This window comes from Aegilops tauschii, chromosome 1, assembly GCF_002575655.3.
Source record: "Aegilops tauschii subsp. strangulata cultivar AL8/78 chromosome 1, Aet v6.0, whole genome shotgun sequence".
NCBI classification, from domain to species: domain Eukaryota; kingdom Viridiplantae; phylum Streptophyta; class Magnoliopsida; order Poales; family Poaceae; genus Aegilops; species Aegilops tauschii.
This window is the reverse complement of record NC_053035.3, coordinates 492,551,092-492,575,008: the sequence shown is the minus strand read 5'-3', so window position 1 is coordinate 492,575,008 and position 23,917 is coordinate 492,551,092. Positions and strand designations below refer to the sequence as shown.

At 47.4% G+C, this 23,917-nt stretch overlaps 1 pseudogene; it reads right to left on the bottom strand.

Annotated features, from left to right (window-relative positions):
- Positions 1-17,548: 17,548 nt before the first annotated feature.
- On the bottom strand, positions 17,549-18,397 carry LOC109740256 (protein RADIALIS-like 3; annotated as a pseudogene).
- Between the last annotated feature and the right edge of the window lie 5,520 nt (positions 18,398-23,917).

The following is a 23,917-nucleotide window of genomic DNA, read 5'->3' as shown; positions in this document are numbered from 1 at the left end:
CAGGTGCTAATGGATCTCATAGATAAGATGACGGCCCTGTTAACCGCTACGGTCGTCCCTGCGGATCAAGCTCAGCATGATGCAGAGGTGGCACAGTTAAAGCTGGATATAGCGAGAGCCAAGGAAGATCTGGCAGCGGAAGGGATCAGGATGGCTGCAGAGCGGGTGGCTCTCGACGCCCAGACTCAGCTGATTCAGGCGCAGTCTTTCCGGCTCACGATGGATCAGAACGCATCCAATGAGATCATGAGAAGGAGGCATCAGAAGGCTCAGTCTCGACTCCCTCCGGTTTACGATCCTCGAAACCTCTTCAGCACGCCTATTGCCGGGCCCAGTAACCCGCCAGAGATCACGGCACCCGGGGCTGGAACACCAATTCAGCCACAAGTGATGGGGCCTCCCCGTGTGAAAACTACCCCGCCTCAGTACGTGCCAATACCACCGGGTCATTATGCCAACCCGTTGGAAAACATGGTCGCCGCGGCGGCGCGACTGGCGGCTCTCCCAATCGAGGGCGACTCTCCAACGGCGGTCGAAACCCGCCGGGTCAGAGAACTTCTTCATACGGCTCTGGCGCAACACGAGGCATATTCATATAGCCGGGACAGGATTCATTCAACCCCTCGTCCAGGCCGGAGCCCAAGTTATAGCAGGCACATGGTTTCAGCGACCGGCTCAAGCAACGTCCGGCGCCGTGACTTGCCAGCTGGCCACGGCCCGGCTCATAATGGAGCCTTTAACGCGGCAGACCCAGACAGAGCACGGCAAGAGGCGGAGCAGATGCCTCAGTTGACGGCTTACCAGCCCCTCCCGGTTTATCCGACGGCTTCTATCGAGGCGGGTATACCTGCGAGGACCAGAGGTGTCCCTTGTCTGGTGCCGGCTCTCCGTAATGAACGTCTGCCCAAGGATTTCAAAGGACCTAGGAAGGTACCTAATTATACGACTGATTTACAACCCGGGGCATGGATCGAGAGCTACGAGATGGCTATGGAGTTGCTAGAGGTCAGCAAAGCGGTGATGGCGAAATACTTCACCATGATGTTGGATGGGACCGCCCGCACTTGGTTGAATGGACTGCCGCCTAATTCTATCGGGTCATGGGCAGAGCTAAAAGCCCGGTTCATCCAAAACTTCAAAGGTACATGTAGGCAATCTATTTCAATTGTGGATTTGACTAACTGCAAGCAGTAGGAGGGCGAGTCTACAACCCATTGGGTTCGCCGGGTCAAAGAGATAATACATTCGTCTGATAAGATGGATGCCGGCTCTGCAGTTTTAATGTTGGAGCAAAATTGTCGTTTTGCGCCCCTGAAGATGAAGCTCGGGCGGCTCAAGCGCGATTGCAATGATATGGGTATGCTGATGGCGGCTCTGGTCAAGTACGCCGACTCTGATAGTACCAAGGATCCCGCGTCGGATGATGAAAGGACAGGGAAGGGAAAGAAGAACGGCAATGGCAAGGGCCCTCAGCATAACCCGGCGAACCAGGGAGGTAACAAACGTAAGGCTGATGGCAGTATGGAGTTTGTGGCCAACGCCAATGCACAGGGTAACAACCACCAACGTAAGGGGAGACCACCTCCCCGAGCCGGCGGGTCAGGCCCGACGCTTGAGCTATTGTTGAATGACCCTTGTCCAAGGCATGGCTCTAGGGAGAAGCCAGCCACTCATCTATGGAAAGACTGCGCAATCATGAAAGCCTTCAAAAATTCCAACGCTTTTAATGGCAACAATGGGCAGGGCGGCGGCTCAGGCGCCGGCGGCTTTCATGGCCCGGGCGGCGGCTCAAATTCCAATTCTCAGAGTTTTCAAGGGGGTTTTAATCAGCAATCTGGCCAGGGTAATCAGCAGCAGCAGGGGGGATACCAGACCAATCCAAAGCAGCTCAATGGTGGACAGTATCATGTGTTCACTACCAGTCTGTGCAAACGAGACCAGAAGCTTCATAAGAGGGCTGTAAGTGCTGTTGAGCCGGCGGTTCCCCGCTATTTAAGATGGTCTGAGTAGCCTATTGTATGGAGTAGGGAAGATCATCCTCCCCGGGTTGATAATCCTGGTCACCTGGCCTTGGTGGTGGCTCCTCAGGTTGGGGGGTATAAATTCACTAAAGTGCTCATGGACGGAGGCAGCAGCATCAACATCCTCTATTATGAGACCATCCGTCGTATGGGATTAACTGATAAAAACCTCAGCCAGTCCAACACTGTTTTCCATGGGGTGGTGCCCGGTAAGTCGGCGTATCCAGTCGGTAAGATCGAGCTGGAAGTAGCCTTCGGAGATGAGTACAACTACAGGGCGGAAAAACTAACCTTTGAGGTGGTTAAAATCAGAAGTCCGTACCATGCTTTATTTGGGTGGCCGGCTTACGCCAAGTTCATGGCACGGCCGTGCTACGTGTATTTGCAGCCCAAGATGCCGGGTCACAATGGGACCATTACGGTTCATGGCAGCCGAAAGATAGCCTTGGAGTGTGAGGAAGGTGACGCTGCTTACGCTGAATCTATTTGTGCAACAGAGGAGTTGAAGTTTTACAAGGATAATGTTGACCCGGCAGATATGACGTCTTTGAAAAAGCCAACCACGGAGCATGAGTCGGTAATGAAATTTAAGTCGGCCGATGAGACTAAACTTGTTGACTTTGTTCCGGGTGACTCATCTAAGCAGTTCAGCATCAGTGCCAATCTGGATCCAAAATAGGAAGGCGCGCTCATCGAGTTCATCCGTGAGAACAGGGACATCTTTGCATGGAAACCTTCTGACATGCCGGGTGTACCAAGGGAACTCGCTGAGCACACTCTCAACATTGATCCGAAATTTAAGCCAGTCAGGCAATTCCTCCGGTGGTTTAATGAGGAGAGGCGGAAAGCCATTGGTGAGGAGGTAGCCCGGCTCTTGGCGGCCGGGTTTATCGTTGAAGTCTTTCATCCAGAATGGTTAGCTAACCCGGTGCCCGTGCTCAAGAAGAACGGCACCTGGCGTATGTGCGTGGATTATACGGATTTAAACAAAGCTTGTCCGGCTGATCCTTTTGCTCTCCCTCGTATTGATCAAATTATTGATGCTACGGCGGGTTGTGAGCGTTTGAGTTTTTTGGATGCGTATTCTGGTTACCATCAGATCAAAATGGCTGTTAAGGACCAAGAGAAGACGGCGTTCATTACTCCTTTTGGAGCCTTCTGTTACGTGTCTATGCCTTTTGGGCTCAAGAGTGCACAGGCGACTTACCAGCGTTGCGTGCAGAATTGTCTTCATAATCAGATTGGGCGCAACGTTCATGCCTATGTGGATGATATCGTGGTCAAATCCAGAAAGAAGGAGACCTTGATAGATGATCTGAGAGAGACCTTTGATAATCTCCGGGTCTACAAGATGATGCTTAACCCGGCCAAGTGTGTTTTTGGTGTTCCTGCAGGCAAGCTCTTGGGTTTTCTGGTTTCTCACAGAGGCATTGAAGCTAACTCGGAGAAGATCAAGGCAATCACCTCTCTGGCTAAGCCGGCGTGCATAAATGACGTCCAGCGTCTGGCGGGTCGGATCGCTGCTTTGAGTCGGTTTATAAGCCGGTTGGGGGAAAAGGCCATGCCACTGTATCAGATGATGAAGAAAACAGATGACTTTGTCTGGAATGATGCTGCTAATGCTGCTTTTGAGGATTTGAAAAGACAGCTAGCTGAGCCGCCAGTCCTTGCTGCTCCTGTCGACAAGGAGCCTTTGTTGTTGTATGTAGCCGCTAACACACGAGCCGCCAGTGTGGCTGTGGTGGTGGAGCGTAAGGAAGCGGGTAAGGAACATCCGGTTCAGCGGCCGGTTTACTACGTCAGCGAAGTACTCGTTGAGTCCAAACAACAGTATCCACATTGGCAGAAGCTTGTGAAAGATCGTGGATGTCGCCTAGAGGGGGGGGGTGAATAGGCACTTTAAAATAATTACGGTTTAGGCTTGAACAAATGCGGAATAAACCTAGCGGTTAATTTGACAAGCACAAAACCTACAACAACTAGGCTCACCTATGTGAACCAACAACTTATGCTAAGCAAGATAAACAACTAAGTGATAGCAAGATATATGACAAGAAACAATATGGCTATCACAAAGTAAAGTGCATAAGTAAAGGGTTCGGGTAAGAGATAACTGAGACATGCGGAGACGACGATGTATCCCGAAGTTCACACCCTTGCGGATGCTAATCTCCGTTTGGAGCGGTGTGGAGGCACAATGCTCCCCAAGAAGCCACAAGGGCCACCGTAATCTCCTCACGCCCTCGCACAATGCAAGATGCCGTGATTCCACTAAGGGACCCTTGAGGGCGGTCACCGAACCCGTACAAATGGCAACCCTTGGGGGCGGTCACCAAACCCGTACACTTTGGCAACCCTTGGGGGCGGTCACCGGAACCCGTCAAATTGCTCGGGGCGATCTCCACAACCTAATTGGAGACCCCGACGCTTGCCCGGAGCTTTACACCACAATGATTGAGCTCCGAACACCACCAACCGTCTAGGGCGCCCAAGCACCCAAGAGGAACAAGCTCAAGGGTACCAAGCACCCAAGAGTAATAAGCTTCTCAACTTGTAACTTCCACGTATCACCGTGGAGAACTCAAACCGATGCACCAAATGCAATGGCAAGGGCACACAGAGTGCCCAAGTCCTTCTCTCTCAAATCCCACCGAAGAAACTAATGCTAGGGAGGAAAAAGAGAGGAAGAACAAGAAGGAGAACACCAAAAACTCCAAGATCTAGATCCAATGGGTTCCCCTCACATAGAGGAGAAAGTGATTGGTGGAAATGTGGATCTAGATCTCCTCTCTCTTTTCCCTCAAAAACTAGCAAGAATCCATGGAGGGATTGAGAGTTAGCAAGCTCGAAGAAGGTCAACAATGGGGGAAGAACACGAGCTCAAGAGATGAAGTAGAATGGGGAAGAAGACCCCCTTATATAGTGGGGGGAACAATCCAACCGTTACCCCCACTACAGCCCCGCAGAGAGCGGTACTACCGCTTGCCCCTATAAGCGGTACTACCGCTCCCCCTCGCGGTACTGCTGCTGGGCCCAGAGTGGTACTACCGCGGTGGCAGGGCGGTACTACTGCATACGAGTGGTACAACGGCCCCCACTGCCGTGGCCAGTACCGTAAAACCCGACACGAAAAAAGACCCCTCGAATCGAGGCGGTACTAGCACAAGACCGCAGCGGTACTACGGCTGGGGGCTACCAGCGGTACTACTGCTCAGGAGCGGTACTACTGCTCTAGAGCAGTACTACCGCTTGTAGCACCCAAGCGGTACTACCGCTCCGGCCCGCGGTACTACCGCTGGGACCAAAACTGCCATAACTTCTGCATATGAGCTCCGAATTGAGCAAACTCAAGCTTGTTGGATAGAGGAAGACGAGTAGCATCAAAACAGCGAGTGAACTCCTCTATGCCAACAAATAGAGGAGTGAAACCTCCAACCGAGAAGAACCGACATAACCTCCAACATCGAAAACATCATAGAAGATGCGAGTGAACTCCGTTTTCGATGAACTCGAGCTTGTCATCAAGATGACCATAAGCTCCAAAACTCACAAAGAAAAGAACCAAACAAGAACCAATAAAGATGATGCAAGGATGCAATGGTTTGAGCTCTCTACGAATGATACGATCAAGCTACTCATCAAGAGCCCCCCTTGATAGTACGGCAATCGATCCTATAACCCGGTCTCCCAACTACCATCATGAGACCGGTAAAATAGAAAACCTATCAAGGGCAAACCTTTGCCTTGCACATGGTCCACTTGAGCTAGATGATGGCGATCTTGACTCCCTCAAGTTGGACCACCTTTCTTGGTTGCGTTGGCTCGATGAAGACTAGTTGATTTCTCCCCCATGCTCCACTATGGGTGAGCCACTCTTCCGCACATCTTCACAAGTCCATTGTCACCACAATGGACGGCAAGCTTCAAGCATTTGATCTCTTCATGATGCTTCACTTGAACTTGCACACCGCAACATCTTCACAAGTCCATTGTCACCACAATGGATGATAAGCTTCAAGCATTTGATCTCTTCATGATGCTTCACTTGAACTTGCACACCGCAACCTAACCACACAAAGAACTCTCACGAAGATCATGGGTTAGTACACAAAGCGTAATTGACAATGCTTACCACACCATGGGATCGCTTGATCCCTCTCGGTACATCTTCTACGCTTTGTGAGTTGATCAAGTTGATTCACTATTGACTTAGTCTTGATCAACCATGAATCTTTTCAACTCTCTTCATTTGGATGGTGTCTTGAAGATATACATGAATGATCACACAATCTTCTTCTCCAAGACATGCTTGCAATAAGCTCAACTCTCACATGACTAATCTTTGGATAATTCCTTAATAACACCTTGGTCACCACATAAACTCCTTGAAACCAACACATGAACTTCAAGAAATGCCTATGGACAAATCCTTCAAATATAACTCAAGGCAACCATTAGTCCATAGAGATTGTCATCAATTACCAAAACCAAACATGGGGACACCGCATGTTCTTTTAGCTTGTCTATGGGGTGTTCATGGCAAGACGGGCTTAAGCATTATTTCCAGGGCCACCCTATCACTGTGGTCAGTTCTGCTCCCCTAGGAGATATCATCCAAAACAGAGAAGCCACAGGAAGAGTTGCTAAGTGGGCTATAGAACTTGGACCTCATGGTCTAAAGTACGTGCCACGCACTGCTATCAAATCTCAAGCATTGGTGGATTTCATCAACGATTGGACAGAGCTGCAAGTGCCTGAAGGGAAACCGGATAATACATACTAGACTATTCACTTTGACAGGTCCAGGCAATTGGAGGGCTCGGGGGCTAGAGTTGTGTTAGCTTCCCCTCGAGGTGACAAGTTTTGTTATGTACTACGGTTGATGTTTCCCTGTACTAACAATGCAGCTGAGTACGAGGCCTTGCTCCATGGTCTTCGGATGGCTAAGGAGATGAGCTTAAGCCGGGTAAGGTGCTTTGGCGACTCAGATTTAGTGGCCCAACAAGTATCAGGCAAATGGGATTCCAAGGACCCCCTCATGGCGGCTTATCGCCGCGAAGTTGATGCCATTGCTGGACATTTTCAGGGTTACCAAGTAGAACACATCGATCGTAGAAAGAACGAGGCGGCTGATGCATTAAGACGGTTAGGCTCTCAGCGAAAGCCGGTGCCGCGTAATACTTTCTTGGATATTCTACATAACCCTTCTGTCAAGTTGCCTACAGAGGAAGACTTGGCTGTTCCTGACCCAGAAGCACAGTTGGTGGCGGCTCTCCACGTCATCCCAGATTGGACAGTGCCATACTTGGCTTACATGACCCGGGGAGAATTGCCTGAGGATGAAACTTTGGCCAGACAAATAACCCGGCGATCTAAGTCAATGGTAATTATCAATGGTGAGCTGCATCATCGCAGTGTCACTGGAGCTTTTCAGCGTTGTGTTTCCTCTGAGGAAGGTCAAGAAATTTTACGTGAGGTTCACGAGGGGGATTGTGGCCATCATGCCGGCTCAAAGTCCCTTGTGGCCAAGGCTTTTCGTCATGGTTTTTATTGGCTGACGGCTCATGCTGACGCAGAGGACTTAGTCAGTAAATGTGACGGTTGTCAGAAGTTCTCAAGACGTGCTCACGTGCCGGCTCAAGAGTTGAGGATGATTCCAATCACTTGGCCGTTTGCAGTCTGGGGGCTTGATATGGTTGGGCCTTTCAAAAGGTCCAAAGATAAGAAGACCCACCTCTTGGTGGCGGTTGACAAGTTCACAAAGTGGGTTGAGGCAGAGCCCGTTAGTAAGTGTGATGCAGCCACGGCGGTTCAGTTCATGAAAAAGGTGATATTTCGCTTTGGTTTTCCACACAGCATTATAACTGACAATGGTACCAATCTGTCTAAAGGCGCCATGGAGGAGTTTTGTCAACGAGAGCATATTCGGCTTGATGTTTCATCAGTGGCTCACCCTCAATCCAATGGTCAAGCTGAGAGAGCCAATCAGGAAATTTTGAAGGGCATCAAGCCCCGGCTTTTGGTCCCTTTGCAACGGACGCCGGGTTGTTGGGTGGAGGAGTTACCATCCGTATTATGGAGCATCAATACTACTTCTAACAGGTCTACGGGTTACACGCCTTTCTTTATGGTTTATGGAGCTGAGGCGGTCCTCCCTAGCGACATCCGTCATGATTCGCCTCGAGTGGCGGCTTACGTCGAGGCAGATAATGAGAGAGCGCGTAAAGATGCTCTTGACTTGTTGGACGAACAGCGTGACATGGCAGCAGCTCGCTCGGCGATTTACCAACAGGACCTGCGTCGCTATCATAGCCGCCGGGTTAAGTCCAGGGTCTTTCAGGAAGGTGATTTGGTGCTCCGGCTCATCCATGATCAAACAGACGCACACAAGTTATCCCCGCCTTGGGAAGGGCCCTTTGTGGTTAGCAAGAACTTGCACAATGGGTCATATTACCTTATCGATGTTCGGGAGCACAAAGATTCACGTAAATCGGAGGAGGAGACCCGCCGGCCGTGGAACATAGCTCAGCTTCGGCCTTATTACACTTGAGCCACCGGCTCTGATAATGTATATATTTCTATAGCCATGTATATATTGTGATAAATAATAAAGCAGGACCTCTGTCCTTTTTTCCTCCAAAGGTAAATGTATCATTGTTATTTTCATTATAATATTACATGGTCACTTGGAGGTTGATCCGGCTTATGATCGTATTCGAATCTAGCCGTTAAAAATATGATCACTTGGGGGCTTCCTATTCAAACATAGGTCGTATTCGAACCAAAGAGAACATAGCTGTCGATACCCACTTGATTGGCATATTGCCGAGCTCATTGGGGAGTTTTTTCTTGATCATATTTGAATCATAGATCAACCCCCTTTGGGAACCGACGTGGATCGTATTCGAATCAGCGTCGTTAAACAACTCTCAAGGTCATTTGGGGGCTTCCTGTTCAAACATAGGTCGTATTCGAACCAAAGAGAACATAGCTGTCGGTACCCTCCTGATCGGCAACGCCAAAGCCACTGGGGGCTATATGATCGTATTCGAATCTTAGCTTAACCCCTTTGGGACGGTTCTCTGGTCGTATTCGAATCAGAAGCCTCCAAATTTTTGACATCTTTTTGTTGCAAACAAGTTCTTTTGATCATATCAAAAGTATTCAAGGGTGGTTCTAATTCCACCGGCTTAACCTTGATTAATAATGTTGATGGCACATAATAAGTATCATAAGTGCTGGTGAGCCGGAGTTCTCAACCTCATTATTCGGGTTATATAAACCGGAAGTATATTTGAAGGCTCGCAGGTATGCTGTTATGGTTATCTCGAAGATATAATTGAGGGCCAGTTTATTATGACCTTGATTCATATTCCGGGTTATATGTGAAATAGGTGACTCTCCATGCAGTAAGCTGCCTAGAGACTTGTGATTTGTTTTTCTATGCAGGACAGTTGAGGACAGCTCTTTAAACATAAGGAAAACAGAGGATCAAGCATAACCCGGAAGAATATAAAAAGGGCAGCTTAAACAATGTTGAGTGTTACGCACATGCGTGATGGCACGACAAAATTAGGTGTTTGTCCTACTCTATTACATGACTCCCCGAGTCCGAAAAGTGAGGCATCGTCTTTTAAGACATCATATGAGCCGCCTGCGAGATCAAGGGCGTTGTTGGCCTGAGGTTTCCGGGTCATCCCTCTCCGCTCCTCTGGCTGTGTCCATGACCTGGAAGGTTGATGATTTCCAGTCAATGTCACTCAAGGCTTCAAATTGAGCCTCATCATCAATTAACCCGGCCGGGTCAACTTCAGGGGCGAAGGTATGCTTACGAGTCGGAGGAATCAGGCTGACTGCTTCATAGCGTGGTGTTGGGATCCTCTGATTCTCCGCGTCGTAGCCCGGCTGATACTTGGTAAGGTCTGTGTCATTACCAATCAAGGTGGCCACCGGGCGCACGCTCTTCACACAGGCGGCGAAGTCTTTCTGGTCAAAGGGGGTGCCGTCTTCCTTCAAGCTAGGGTATCCAAGAGCGATGTCTGCCGGGTCTAGCTCCGGTAGAAACGCCTTGGCCCGGCTCAGAGCGGCTATAGCTCCGGCTCTTGCAGAAGCCCGTCTCAACTCTTGGAAGCGTTGAGGAAGTACGGCAAGCCGCCTGAGTACATCTGCCAGGTGAGTGGGAACCTCATTTGATAGAGCAACAACAGCTAAGGCACGCTGCGACCCGGTGTAAAGTTGTTCTACCAAGGTATAAACCGCCTTCAGCTTGGTCAGCACGTTCTGATTGAGATTGGAACTTCTGGGTCCTGCATTACAAAGTCAGGTGAGCTGATGGCAATGGTGATACTTATGGGAAATGAACGATGTAAACTAGTTAGAAACTTACAGAGTAACTTACCGAAGATTGCGGAGACCATCTGAGATACATGGCGTTTTAAGCCGGAAAGTTCGGCGGTTCTTTCAGTAACAGCGGCCTCCGCTTGTTCGGCCCGGCTGAGCAAGGCAGTTTTCTCATCCGCCCAGGCTTTTCTTTCTGCTTCAAACTTTTTCTTCAGTTTCTCTTGTGCAGATACACTGAATTCAAATTTGGAATTGGCCTTTTGGGTCTCACTTTCCTGAGTCTTCAGGCGGTTCTTTAGATCAGAGATTTCCGCTTCAAATTTCTTACAGGCGGCCTGTACAAATTCCGGGTTACAGTTAGGGTGATTATAATGCAACATTAAGTCCCAAGCACTTTGCAAGCAAAGACACTTGGCACTTGGGGGCTAATGTATGCTGAAAAGCTCTATTTACAGTGCCGGTTCATGAAAATAAGTCCCAAGCACTTTGCAGGCAAAGGTACTTGGCACTTGGGGGCTAATGTGTAAAGTTGCTCAATTACTTGATTAAAGTAAGGAAAGAACCGGGTCAACTATGCTGTTTAAGCCGGCCCTTGAGTGTTACCAGGTAAGCCGGTTTTTCTTGCAGTGATTATTAAGCCGGTATTAAAGTCTACAACATATTTTATCATAAGTCATAGACTTGGGGGCTGGCATGGTAAGGATAACTATGGAGTAAGCAAGAGAGTCATACCTCAGATTTTTGCTGTATTTGCTTCACCATGTCAATTTCCAGGTCCCGGCTATTGTGCACTTGATTAACATAGCCAGAGACAATATCTCCAATGCTCAGATTGGCATAGTCAGTGATGTCCAGCCTGGCCCTGCGGCGTTCTAGAAGCTCTTCCTTGGCAGAGCATCTAGCTAACACGGTGGGTCTTCCTGGTTCGACAAACTCTGTCCGGGTGATTACAATGTCCGGATCATCTGGATGAGCCGGGCTGGGGATCTCCGGGTTATCCGAACCCTCCATAACTTGTTCATCAGATGGAGCAGTGGTGGTTTCAGGAGCTGGTGCAGACGGCGGCTCATGATCAGAAGCTTCAGGCTCAGTCAGGACCGGCTCTTCGGCCGGCTTATTTTTCTTCGCCCTCTTGCTGGGCTTTACTTGTACACTGAAAGTCAAAGAGTTAGTGCAAAAACATGAGTAAGATAAGCACAAAGTAAGCTGATCATCATTACCCGGGTGCGGTCTTGAAGGTCGGCAAGCTAGACTGCATTGACTCGCCGGAGGAAGGTGAAGTTCCCTGGTAGTTTGAATCAGAAGAATTGAGTGGTTGATGAGTGACGCCCGCCAAAGGATGGAAAGGATATAAGTCGGAGATAACCTCAGTCCGGCGCTTCCTTGTTGCTTCGGGTAAGCCGGAGGAGAGGTCTGCGTCTTTGCTGGTCCGGGTCTGCCTCCGGCTCTCATAATTCTGTCGCTTCAAAAGAAATTGAGGATCTTGATAAGCTAAAGGATGTGAAAATCTTACTTTCCGGGTTACTCTTCGAACTTTCCGTCTCGGCAAAGGCTCGGAGTCGGATGAAATTATAGTTACCTCTTCATTCACTTCATGACTTGTTCCAGTGTCCTCCTGCTGATAATCCGTGTCAATAAGATGGTTAAAAAAGGAGCCTAAAGAGTCAAGAGCTACCTCTGACTCAGAGGTGTCTTCCAGACGAAGCAGGTCCGAGGCGCTAGGTTTACTCCCCTTCTTACGGGGGGCGGCTTTCCTGGCGGCTTTTTAAACTTTTCTGGCTTTCTTGGCAGCTTCGTGGTCATACTTGACCTTCCAGAATTTATCATTAGCCTGTAAAATACAACAAAGGTTAGTAAGTTAAGACAAAAATCGTTAAAATGGAAGGAGAAGCATTCAGGTCAATGGTTTACCGCTGGAGTCGGGTTAGTCTTGCAGAAAGGGCTTAAGCCCACTCTCCCGCAATCTGCCAGGCTTTCGTTCAGAAGCGACTTGGTTGTATCATCAATGACGTCCTCAGGTAAGTCGTCTGGACTGTGTCGTAGAGGATCATCTTTTTGGCCTGTGTAATCACACATCAAGACGGGGCGGCGGCTTAAAGGAATCACTCGCCAGGCAACCCAGACCCGGACCAGATAATACCATTCAAGCCGTTCCCCAGAAGAGCTTTGATTTTGTTGATGGTGGGTGTAAGTGGTTGACGTTCAGCTTGAGATAATTTGTCTGGCAAGGGGTGATTTGATTCCAGACGCAGGGCGCGAAAGCCGGGCAGAGGGTTCTCGTCAGCCGGAGAAGTGTCCTGGCAGTAGAACCATGTCTGGTTCCAATCTTTCGCGTGGCTTGGCGGCTCAGCATAAGGAAAGAGACAATCTCTCCGTCGTTGGATTGAAATTCCGCCAAGTTCCAAGCTAGGCCCGTTGGCACATTCATTCTGGCGGTTCAGGTAAAATAACTCCCTAAAGAGCAGCAAGCTGGGTTCTTCTCCGAGGTACACCTCACAGAACACTTGGAAGTTGCAGATGTTTGACACGGAATTGGGTCCGATGTCTTGAGGTCGCAGGTCAAAGAAGTGCAGGACATCTCTGATGAATTTTGAGCCGGGAGGAGCAAAGCCCCGGTTCATGTGATCAGTAAATATGACAACTTCCCCATCCTTGGGTTGAGGCCTCTCTTCTGACGGGTCAGGAGCACGATAGGACATGACCTCTTTCTTTGGCAGATAACCCGTTTTCACGAAGTCAGCTAAGATGCTGTCGGTGACGTTGGATCTAACCCAGTTGCAGGTGATGGGTGCTTTGGGAGCCTTAGGTGGCATTGTGAAAGATGGAAGCCTATGTCAAAATAAAGTTTCCGGTTCAAATTTAAGCCAGAGGAAAATTTCAGTTCAGTTTTCAAGATGGCGGCTTATGAAAGGGCCTAATGATATATGGTTAATTGTGTCAGGTTATTTAAGCCGCCGTGGATATCATGAGCAATTAAGTTATTTAACTCTATTATGAATGATCCAGAAAATTTCACAAAGCATGGCTTCTCTTAAGCCGGCGATATGACCCGCCATGGTTAACAGATGCAGTTTTTTCCTAAGTGTTGCACAAACAAGTTTCACATATTACAGGGATTATTTTGGATCAAACGATCGTCCAGACAGAAAAATTTCTAGACCTAAAAACTGATACGGAGAAGATCATAAGCTCTAAATGAGGTCTTTTTGCAAGCAAAAGGGGTCTGCTAATATTGAAAATGGGCGTGAAACGACTACCGCCGGAGTTGTGCATGACTCTTGGATCAAAGGGAGCCATTGTGGAAGAACTGCGAAGGAATCGCGAGGAACTACGAAGAACGCAGAAGAACTTGCGAACCCTAATGTGGATCTAGTATACGGGACGGCGAGGACTTACTGGTACTGACGAGCCGCGGAGATGCGTCGCGGTTCTCTGGTCAAGACAGGTCGATGCAGCGGCCTTGGTTGGTGCAGACGGGATGCGCGACGGCGGCGGCGGAGCTCGGGCTCTGGGGTGTCGAGAGGAGGAAGACGATGGAAAGAGAAGAGTGACGAAGACCTGAGGGCCGGGCCTATTTATAAGGGACGACTGATGAGTGGGCGCGAGAAACGAGGAGGCTGAAGACATGATTATCCAGCTGCAGAGGCGCCTCGATTTTTGGGATAGTTATTAAGATAAGGATCCGTTGAGATACGTTGGACGGGACGTGCATTAATGGCGGATGACGTCACAGCGGGTTACCAAGAATCCAGAAGATGACATCATGGCGGGTTATAACCTTCGCGCAAACAGAAGCCGGAAGATTTTCTCTTAAGGTATTGAAGATTGACATGAACCGGTTCAAATCAATCTGGGGCCTAATGTTGGGGATATAACTACTGGTGTCACCCGCCCAGGAGGGGCCGGGTTACATTAAGACGATCATCGCATGAAGCCCAGAATCAAGCTCGAAGATGGCGGGTCAGTAATAGGCTTAAGGCCCAGAGGCGGCTTAAGGCCCGTAGTGGTAAACCGCCGTAAGGCGTGACTTGTAGTGTAAGGCAAGAATAGTTAAGAGTCCGAGCCGGACGTTGTTTATAAGCCGGCCGGGACTCTGAGAGCCGCTGGGCGTTAACCTCTCTATATAAAGGGACGACCCGGCGGCGGTTCAGGAGAAGTAAGATCAGATCGATAGCCAAGCAGAGCGGTTTAGCTCCTGGTCATCGAAACCCTAAGCAATACCACCTCAACTGGAAGTAGGCTTTTTCCTTCAACGTAAGGGGCCGAACCAGTATAATCTTCGTGTCCTTTGTCCCGTTTAACCCCTTTAAGCTTCCTAGCGGCGATGGCTCCACGACTAAGTCCTTGCTCTAGGACATCTGCCGTGACAATTCGACGACACCCTCGGTCCTTTGGTTGCATGAGATAATCCCATCCTCTCCAGTGGACCTTCCTCTTTCCTTTGGCTGAACCCTAATAAAAATTCCTGACCATTCTTGTTAGATCATCACATACTGAAAATGGCAATTTAAAAACTCCCATGATATAAGTTGGTAGCGCCTGTGCAACAGATTTCACTAGTACCTCTCTCCCAGGCTGGGCGAGTTGTCCATCTCCCCACTGAATCAGACGTTTTGTCAGGCTTGTCTGAAGATTTTGAAACTTACCCTTAGACATGCGCCCCTCAGGAGTAGGCAGGCCCAAATACTTCTCCTCAAAAACCAGACTTTGGACTTGCAACACTTGCCGAACCTCCTCTTGAACTGTGCTCGGACAAGAAGTACCAAAGAACATGGAGCATTTATCATAATTAAGACTTTGCCCAGTGGCTGCACCATACATGGCTAATGCGTCCATAATGTTCTCTGCCTGAACCCTAGTTGCCTCGAAGAACAACAATGTATCATCAGCGAATAATAAGTGGGATATACCTGGTGCTCGCCGGCAGATTCTCACCGGGGTTATAAGGCCAGTAGCCACTCTGTTTTTTAGTATAGCAGAAAGCCCATCCGCAACAAACAGGAATAAGAATTGTGACAGGGGATCACCTTGCCGAAGCCCACGCGTCGGTGCAAATGAATCCAAGAGAGTTCCGTTTAATTTGACAGAATATCTCACTGATGTGACACAAGTCATTATCCAGTCGATCCATCGGTGAGAGAACCCCAACTTTTGCATCACTTGCCTCAAGAAATCCCAGTCCACTCTATCATATGCTTTGGAGAGATCAAGCTTATAAGCACAGAAGCTCTTTGTGGGATCCTTTTCCTGCTTAATGTAGTGTAAACACTCAAAAGCAATCAGCCCATTATCAGTAATCATCCTCCCCGGGATGAAAGCACTCTGTTCAACAGAGATTAGGTTGTCCAAGAGAGGGCGGAGTCTGTTTACCAAACACTTAGATATGACCTTATAAATCACATTGCCCAAGCTAATTGGCCTATACTCGGCCAGCTTTGTTGGGTTGGCAATTTACGGTATTAGGACAATTGTCGTGGAGTTAACTCCCTCGGGCATCACCCCCGTGCAAAAGAAGTCCTTAACAGCCGCAATCACACTGTCCTTGAGAGTCGCCCAATTCTTCTGAAAGAATCTGGCTGGAAAACCGTCAGGCCCCGGCGACTTCAATGGCCCTATCTGAAAGAGTGCATATGAGATTTCCTTGTCACTAGACGGAGCACACAACTTAACATTATCCTCCTCTGTGACCAGCACCTCAAAGAGATCAACCACGTGGCCATCATCGAGGTTAGTATCCGCTGTGAAAATACCGCGGAAATACTCATTCACTAAGTTATCCATAGATGCCAGATCTGAATGAATCACCCCAATACTATCAGTTAACTGCCTGATCTTATTCTTCCGCGCCCTCCACACCGCCTTACTATGAAAGAACTTTGTATTACAGTCACCCTCCTTAAGCCATGATATTCTCGATCTTTGAAGCCAGATCATCTCCTCCTGGTACAAAAGCTCATTCATCCTATCTGTCACTTTCCTTATTTCTTGCCTATCCGCATTCATATGCATGAGCTCCTCGAGCTGCGAACGAGATCTAGCCAATTCCTTTGTTACATTTTTCGAACTTCCTGCACCAAGAACCTAAAGACACCATTGTCTTGGTTAGAGCCACTCTAAGCTGCTCCAATGTTTGAACGTTTCCAACAGATTCCCATGCATTCTTGATGACCTCTGGCAACGTCGAGTCCCTTTCCCAGAAGATCTCGTACCGACGCTGTATAGGCCCAGCCGGGCCGGCATCCGCCTCGCCTTTGAGCAGTACCGCCACATGGTCCGAACAAGGGCTAAGAATATGGTGCACGGAGGCAAAAGAGAATAGATTCCTCCATTCGTTCGTAGCCACTGCTCTGTCAAGCCTCACCCTAACATTATTCACACCACTTCTCTTATTGTCATAGGTGAAAGGGACACCCGAAAAACCCAAGTCTACCAGACCGCAAACTTCAAGCATATCCCTGAATGATATCATCTGCGATTCCGGCCTTAGTGTTGCTGAGAAGTGTTCAAAATCCCACATTGCTTCATTAAAATCCCCTATTACCAACCACGGGAGATCGTTTACTGTTTTCAAATTCTGCAGTTTTGTCCACATGAGATGCCGGTTCTCCACCCGCGGTTCACCATACACAAACGTAATTCTCCACTGCTCCACACCTTCATGCACACGGACTAGAGCATCAACATGACGATCATCTTTGTCAAGAACATCTACCACACAGTTTTCATGCCAGTACACGGCTAGGCCACCACTCATACCAGAGCTATCAACACCACAAAAACCCTTAAGACCCAACCTGCCTCTCAACCTCTTCATCTTCGCTTCCTTCTGTCTCGTTTCACACAAAAACACAAACATGGGGGAATGTGACCGACACAAGGTCGTCAACTCTCGAACTGTCCGGGAATTCCCCCCTCCCCGGCGCACTATTATACAATGCTACACATACGTACAACTTTCTTGCCTCTCAAAAAAATTACAATTTTCTTTTCTTTCCTTAAAAGAAAGTACAGTTTGCTTAAGGGGAGTGTTTGACGTACGTGGAGGCCTGTTGTAGAATCCTAGGAGAAAATTTTAGGAGCAGTGGTTAGAAGAGAACGTGAGCAACAGACCATGTATCGTCAGTGCGTCAGTGTTTACAGACGTCAAGTTTACGAAGATTGACATCAGAAGAAAAAATGCACCACACTTTTCGAATGGAGGGAGTACTGTGTTTTTGCTGCAGACGATATAACATACATTTACATAAGGAATACTGCGATTTACACACGGGAGAAGGAGACGGACCATCCTATAACATCTAATCTGTACTGTACTAAGCTACTATTGCCAAATATAACAATTACGTATACATATATGAACATGCATCGGTCGACACTTTCTTCCAGCTAGCAGCCTTGCATAGACGGTTGCATGCGCGCCAATGACTTGCATGCATATCATTTCATAGGATATCCCCATCCATGCTGGCGAGCACGCACATGCTTCATATCCATGTATATACCATCTAACTAGATCTTCAAGTGCTTCAGCCTGCAAAAACGAATTAGTTAACAACCCAGATTTCATTCACCGAAGAATCGATGTTATCAACAAGCTACCTATTAATTCGATAAACACGACCGAAGAGGATGCCAAAGGAAGGTACAAACCTGTCGGCCTCGTAGCCAACGTTGGGGCCGGGGCAGGGGGGACGGTAGGCGGGGAAGGGCACCTTGCCGGCCTCGATGTTGGCGATATCACGGACGAGCAGCTCATAGTAGCGCTTGACGTCATCAGCCGACTTGCCGCCGCCAACGGCGTGGGCAACGATTGTGCCAGCGATCGGGCGTGTCCCTGTCGTTTACTGCTAGCGCTTGCTCGAACAGCTTGTTCTGCTTCGGCGTCCACCCCGCCCTCCCAGCCGCGCTCATGGACAACGACGCCATTGATTGGTCGATCAGGAGAGCGCTAGCCACTCACTACCTAGTCGATCGATGCGAGCTATAGTTGGCTGCTGGTGAGATTGTCGAGGAATGAGGTAGAAGGGTGTGAGTAGCGGTGCTACTTATAGGCGGTCCGGGATTGCATGATCGGTCTGGGGGCGGGAGATTGGAATAATATGTATATGGAGCATAAGGTCAAAACTGAGGGAGCTGGAGCGGAAAAAACAAGAGGAACAAGGGGGAGAATCATCAGCCGGCCACTACGAGAGGAGTGAGGAGGAACAAACATTTCTGTCCCCGGGAAGTGGAGGATCTAACTTTTTTATCTCTTTGGCCCAGTTGCATCGCATCTGTGCTCGATCTTCTCCTGCTCAAAGATTCAAAGCATGGGAAATTGTAAATATTTATATGCGCATGTATATGCACCTTCATGATTAAGCATATTTACACCACAAATGTGTCGATTGATGTCTTCTTAGAAAAAACTACTCCCTCCGATCTAGGGTTGAACTAAATCAGCAACAATCAAATATATTTGGAGGTAGTAATTCTTGTTGGTGTTTTGGTTCAACCAACTCTCCTCGCATGATGATCGTGGGTAAATTGCCGATATATTTGTTCGGCTTGCTATTGCTTTGAGTGTGCCATAAAACTCGTTCCCAAAAGAACTTCGTATTCGTGTGAGCAATACATAAATTAGCTAATTACAGCTTGTAAAAAAAGGAGCTAGTTAGAAATTTATTTTAAGAGCATCATGTTGCTATCTCCAAATAGCTAGTTGCAGAGATTGGATTCTATCGTCAGAATACGGGTGTGTGTCGGCCATACGATCCAGTAGCTAGAATATATATCTTGCTTTTTGGATGAGAGAATATTATCAAGAAATCTAGCTCCAACCTGTGTGTGTGACTCTACCTATAGCAAAAAGAAATGTCTTTTTATATTCCGATGGAAAGAAAGAAAAACTGCTTTCCGATAATGAGCGAAAGGAATTTTCCTTTTGTGTGTTGCGCTTGGTTGATTCTAAATGACAACATTTCCTTTTAAGTATTCCAATAGTTTGGGAAATAGTTTGTTCCAAAATAGTTTTAGCTTGACCCCACTATAGAAATACTAGAATACAAATGTGACTATATGATACATGTGAGTTCTATTTTTTAAGTGGAATTGTATACACAAATTACAAAACAACAGCAACATGCTACTTGTTGTTATAGAAGATTGTACAGAATCAAACTAGGTGATTACGTATAAGAAATGTATGTAAATGGGGGGGAATATTATAATGTGACACTACATATATTTTTTATTACGTGGATCTTCGTCCTTCCCAAAATATACGTCACACTTAAGTTTTGACTTTTTTTAGTCTACGATTTTCATTTATAGTATGTTTATAAAATTAGTATAAAGACATGACATTTTTATTTTTGAAAAGGAGGATGACCCCCGGCCTCTACATCTGGGCGATGAATGCAACCATTTTGTTAATTATTCACAAATACCTTACAAACTAATACATCAGTAATTCTAAAGCCACCATCTTGGTAACATATGTGGCTACTCTTATCCACCTGATGAAGGGCGCCGATTGTCCAAGCCGAATACCATACGGACCTCACACCAAAGCCTAACATCTAACTTCGTAGGCCCCAACCAAGCTGATGCCGGGTTTGGGGCACACACTGGTCCGAAGCACTCTCAGAGGCCGCGACCGCCGTCTTCCACTAAGCCATCTTCAAAGTAGGCACTGGCGCATTGACCTTGCCAGGCCTGCCGTCAATGCCACCTCCCTACGCGCGTCCTTCATCATACATCTCTCGTTGAGACCCTGCTGCGCCACGCCGCTGAGACTCCACATCGTCGATGCGTGACATGAAACGCCGCTCCACCACAAAACCGTCCAATGGTCCCTCTATCCAATGCACACGTCCAAGAATGACGCCCCCAAGGAGGGAACGACGCAAGAGCGCTGCCATCATCCGATCAGCTGATCATGGGCTTCCCCCCTGAGGTAGCGGGAGGATTTGGGAGCTTCACCTTGGTGATACCTTCATGAAGGCAACGACACCAAGGGATTTCAACATCACCGGTTCCGACCACCGGCTGAACACCAGGTTTTCACCTGGATCTGTCCCAAGAACATCCACCCGACACCCTGTGCACCGTCCAGACCACCTTCAAAGCTCCAAATCTAGCCACCCAGATTCGGTGACCATCCAAAGCAGCACTGCAACCATGGGAGCCCTGGCACACTGGCCACTACCTGTGTGGGCCACCACTGGAGCCTGGGAGGAGGGTTGCCACCCCACCTCGCCAAACCGCGAGAGCCACCAAGAGGAATCCCGAGCGCTCGTCACCGTCTCTGATCCGACCCAATCCGGAGCCAGAGCCACCAGATCGCCGGTGCAGATCTGCCGTGTACAAGGACAACACCACGCCATGTCGCCGCGGGAAGCTCGAGCTTCACCTGCCACCACCTTCTAGGGCCGCCGCCCCGGGATCCAAGTCGGACGTCGCCGCCGCTGCCGAAATGTGCCCACGTAACGCCATGAGGACGCAACCGTCGTGAGTCTCCGCCGCTATGCCACCGAGCCCCGCGGGGGGTGGGGGTGGGGGGACGACGTCAGGGCTCAGATGCGATCTCTGTATGATGTTGCGTGCAAGACAAATCTGGTAGATGCCAAATCCAAAAATGGGAGAGTGATACGTCCATTTGCATCATGTTTTCCTATTGTTATTTATATTGTTTTTATCCAGAATAATTCTTTTTGGAGTATTCCTAATGCCTTTTCTCTCAAAATATCCAAGGTACACACAAAGAGGGAGAATTCCTCCAGCTGAAAATCTGGACCTAAAAAAGCTACGTTAGGCCACCTATTCTGCACAACTTCAAATGAGCTGAAACTTCATGAGGAATTTTTATGGAATATATGAAAAATACTGGAGCAAATAACTACCAGAGGGGGGCCACATGGTGAGCACAAGACACCAGGGCGCGTCCTGGTGGGTTGTGCTCAGCCCAGCCCACCTCCGGTGCCCATCTTCTGGTATATAAGTCATTTTTACCTAGAAAAAAAAATAAGGAGAGGACTTTCGGGACAGAGCGCCGCCGTCTCGAGACGGAACTTGGGCAGGAGCACTTTTGCCCTCCGGCGGAGTGATTCCGCTGGGGGAACTTCCCTCCCGGAGGGTGAAATCATCGTCATCATCATCACCAAAAACTCTCCCATCTTGGGGAGGGAAATCTCCATCAACATCTTCAACATCACCATCTCCTCTCAAACCCTAGTTCATCTCTTGTGTTCAATCTTTGTACCGGAACTATAGATTGGTACTTGTGGGTGACTAGTAGTGTTGATTACATCTTGTAGTTGATTACTATATGCATGGTTTAGTTGGTGGAAGATTATATGTTCAGATCCATTATGCTATTTAATACCTCTCTGATCATGAACATGTTTATCACTTGTGATTAGTTACTTTTGTTCTTGAGGTCACGGGAGAAATCTTGTTGTAAGTAATCATGTGAATTTTATATGTGTTCGATATTTTGATGGCATGTATGTTGTGATTCCCTTAGTGGTGTCATGTGAACGTCGACTACATGACACTTCACCATATTTGGGCCTAAGGGAATGCATTGTGGAGTAGTTATTAGATGATGGGTTGCGAGAGTGACAGAAGCTTAAACCCTAGTTTATGCGCTATTCCGTAAGGGACTAATTTGGATCCAAAAATTTAATGCTATGGTTAGAATTTATTCTTAATACTTTTCTCGTAGTTGCAGATGCGTGCGAGGGGGTTAATCATAAGTTGGAGGTTTGTTCAAGTAAGAATAGCACCTAAGCACCGGTCCACCCACATATCAAATTATCAAAGTAGCGAACTCAAATCAAACAAATATGATGAAAGTGACTAGATGAAATTCCGGTGTACCCTCAAGAACGCGTTGCTTATTATAAGAGACCGTTTTGGCCTGTCCTTTGGCTCAAAAGGATTGGGCTACCTTGCTGCACTTTTGTTACTGTTACAGTTACTTGCTCGTTACAAATTATCTTGCTATCAAACTACTCGTTACTTATAATTTCAGTGCTTGCAGAGAATACCTTGCTGAAAACCACTTGTCATTTCTTCTACTCGGTTCGACACTCTTACTTATCGAAAGGACTATGATTGATCCCCTATACTTGTGGGTCATCAAGACTGTTTTCTGGCACCGTTGCCGGAGAGTGAGGCACTCTTGGTAAGTGGAAACTGTGAAGGAAAAATTATTACTACGTGCTGAAATTTATTGTTACTTGTTAGTATGGAGAACAATCCTTTGAGGGGTTTGTTCGGGGTATCTTCACCTCGATCGGAACCACAATTAGTTTCCCCTAGACCCACTGCACCTACTGAAAATACTGAATATGGAATTCCTCCGTGTATGATAGAACAACTGCTAGCTAATCCTTATGCAGGAGATGGAACTGAACATCCTGATATGCACTTGATATATGTGGAAGAAATTTGTGGATTATTTAAGCTTGCAGATTTACCCGGAGATGAAGCTAAGAAGAAGGTTTTCCCTTTATCTTTGAAGGGAAAAGCATCGGCATGGTATAGGCTATGCGATGATATTGGATCTCGGAATTGGAATTGATTGAAATTGGAGTTTCATAAAAAAAAATCCTATGCATCTAGTTCATCGTGATCGAAATTATATATATAATTTTTTGGCCTCGTGAAGGAGAAAGTATCGCTCTAGCTTGGGGGAGGTTCAAGTCAATGTTATATTAATGCCCCAACCATGAGCTCTCTAGAGAAATTATTATTCAGAATTTTTATGCTCGGCTTTCTCATAATGATCGATCCATGCTCGATACTTCTTGTACTGGTTCCTTTATGAAGAAGACTATTGAATTCCGGTGGGATCTTTTAGAAAGAATTAATCGCAACTCTGAAGATTGGGATGTCGACGAAGGTAAAGAGTCAGGTATTAAGCTTAAATTTGATTGTGTTAAATCTTTTATTAATGCCGATGCTTTTCAAAAGTTTAACACTAAATATGGACTAGGCTCTGAGATAGTAGCCTCCTTTTGTGAATCTTTTGCTACTCATGTTGATCTCCCTAAGGAGAAGTGGTTTAAATATCACCCACATATTAAAGAAGAAATTAAAGAACCGGTAATATCTAAAGATGAAACTATTATTTATAATGTTGATCCAGTTGTTCCTACTGCTTATATTGAAAAACCACCTTTCCTTGTTAGGATGAAGGAACATGCTAAAGTTTCAACTGTGGTCAATAAAAGTTATATTAGAACACCTAAACCAGCTGAACAAATCAAGGTAGAACCTAGTGTTGCTATGTCTAAGGATCTCCTGGTTGAAAATATAGATGGGCATGTTATTTACTTCTGTGATGAAGCTGCTAGAATTGCCAAACCCGATGAAAAAGATAAACATAGACCCGTTGTTGGCATGCCTGTTTTCTCAATTAAAATAGGAGATCACATTTATCATTGCTTATGTGACATAGGTGCTAGCATGAGTGCTATTCCTTTTACTTTATATCAAGAAATTATGAATGACATAGCACCCGCTGAAATAGAAGACATAGATGTTACTATTAAACTTGCTAATAGAGA